Source organism: Aegilops tauschii, chromosome 6 (assembly GCF_002575655.3).
Source record: "Aegilops tauschii subsp. strangulata cultivar AL8/78 chromosome 6, Aet v6.0, whole genome shotgun sequence".
In the NCBI taxonomy this organism is placed as follows: domain Eukaryota; kingdom Viridiplantae; phylum Streptophyta; class Magnoliopsida; order Poales; family Poaceae; genus Aegilops; species Aegilops tauschii.
This window is the reverse complement of record NC_053040.3, coordinates 247,982,261-247,984,733: the sequence shown is the minus strand read 5'-3', so window position 1 is coordinate 247,984,733 and position 2,473 is coordinate 247,982,261.

The window sequence follows — 2,473 nt, the reverse complement described above, 5'->3', positions numbered from 1 at the left end:
CAAGTTTCTTCGGTATTCCATCCTTAAAAGTACAATTAGCAAGCATGGTGGAATTTTCAGCTTCCGGTATCTTTCTTTTATTTGTAACAATTTCTTTCATATACTTAGCATAAGGATTCATTTTAAGCATATCAGTCAAACGCATACGCAAAAAGATAGGTCTAATCATTTCAGCAAAGCGCTCAAAATCGTCATCATCCTTTTTCTTGGATGGTTTAGGAGGAAAAGGCATGGGTTTCTGAACCCATGGTTCTCTTTCTTTACCGTGCTTCCTAGCGACGAAGTCTCTCTTATCATAACGTTGATTCTTTGATTGTGGGTTATCAAGATCAACAGCAGGTTCAATCTCTACATCATTGTCATTACTAGGTTGAGCATCAACATGAACATGATCATTAACACACCAGATTGTGTTTCAGCATCAGAAATAGAAATATCATTGGGATTCTCAGGTGTGTCTACAACAGGTTCACTAGAAGCATGCAAAGTCCTATCATTTTTCTTTTTCTTCTTCTTAGAAGGACTAGGTGCATCAACATTAGTTCTCTGAGAATCTTGCTCAATTCTCTTAGGGTGACCTTCAGGATACAAAGGTTCCTGAGTCATTTTACCCCCTCTAGTCACAACTCTAACAACATTATCATTTTTCTTATTATTAATTCATTGAGCAAATCATTTTGAGCTTTAAGCACTTGTTCTACTTGAGTGGTAACCATAGAAGCATGTTTACTAATAAGTTTAAGTTCACGTTTAACTCTAGACATATAATCACTCAAGTGTTCAATCATATAAGCATTACGTTTCAATTGTCTACCAACATAAGCATTAAAGTTTTCTTGTTTAACCTTGAAGTCATCAAACTCATCCAAGCATTGGCTAGCATACTTAGTAGACGGGATTTCAGCTTTATCATATCTATAGATAGAATTTACCTTTACTACCTGTGTCGGGTTATCAAGACCATGTATTTCTTCAATAGGTGGTAAATTCTTAACATCTTCAGCTTTAATACCCTTTTCTTTCATAGATTTCTTTGCCTCTTACATATCTTCAGGACTGAGAAATAGAACACCCCTTTTCTTCGGAGTTGGCTTAGGAGTTGGTTCAGGAAGTGTCCAATTATTTTCATTATTCAACATATTATTCAATAGTAATTCAGCTTGATCAATAGTTCTTTCCCTGAAAACACAACCAGCACAACTATCTAGGTGGTCTCTGGAAGCATCGGTTAGTCCATTATAAAAGATATCAAGTATTTCATTTTTCTTGAGAGGATGATCAGGCAAAGCATTAAGTAATTGGAGAAGCCTCCCCCAAGCTTGTGGGAGACTCTCTTCTTCAATTTGCACAAAATTATATATTTCCCTTAAAGCAGCTTGTTTCTTATGAGCGGAGAAATATTTAGCAGAGAAGTAATAAATCATATCCTGGGGACTACGCACACATCCAGGATCAAGAGAATTAAACCATGTTTTAGCATCACCCTTTAATGAGAATGGAAATAACTTAAGGATATAGTAGTAGCGAGTTTTCTCATCATTAGTGAATAGGGTGGCTATATCATTTAACTTAGTAAGATGTGCCACAACAGTTTCAGATTCATAGCCATAAAAAGGATCAGATTCAACCAAAGTAATTATCTCAGGATCGACAGAGAAATCATAATCCTTATCGGAAATAAAGATAGGTGAAGTAGCAAAAGCAGGGTCATATTTCATTCTAGCATTCAAGGATTTTTCTTTCAGCTTAGCTAATAATCTCTTAAGATCATATCTATCATTGCAAGCAAGAAAGTCTCTAGCAGTTTCTTCATCCATAACATAACCCTCAGGTACATCAGGCAATTCATATCTAGGGGGAGAATCTTCATCATCACTTTCATCAATATTATCAGTCTCAATAATTTCATTCTCTCTAGCCCTAGCAAGTTGTTCATCAAGAAATTCACCTCATGGCACAGTATTATCAAGCATAGAAGTAGTTTCATCATAAGTATCATGCAAAGCAGAAGTGGCATCATCAATAACATGGGACATATCAGAATCAATAGCAGAAGCAGGTTTAGGTGTCGCAAGTTTACTCATAACAGAAGGTGAATCAAGTGCAGAGCTAGATGGCAGATTTTTACCTCCCCTCGTAGTTGCGGGATAAATCTTGGTTTTCTCGTCTTTCAAGTTCCTCATAGTGACCAGCAGATATAAATGCCAAGTGACTTAAAGAATAAAGCTATGCTCCCCGGCAACGGCGCCAGAAAATAGTCTTGATAACCCACAAGTATAGGGGATCGCAACCGTTTTGGAGGGTAGAGTATTCAACCCAAATTTATTGATTCGACACAAGGGGAGCCAAAGAATATTCTCAAGTATTAGTAGTTGAGTTGTCAATTCAACCACACCTGGATAACTTAATATCTGCAACAAAGTATTTAGTAGCAAAGTAGTATGGAAGTAACGGTAACAGTGGCAAAAGTAAC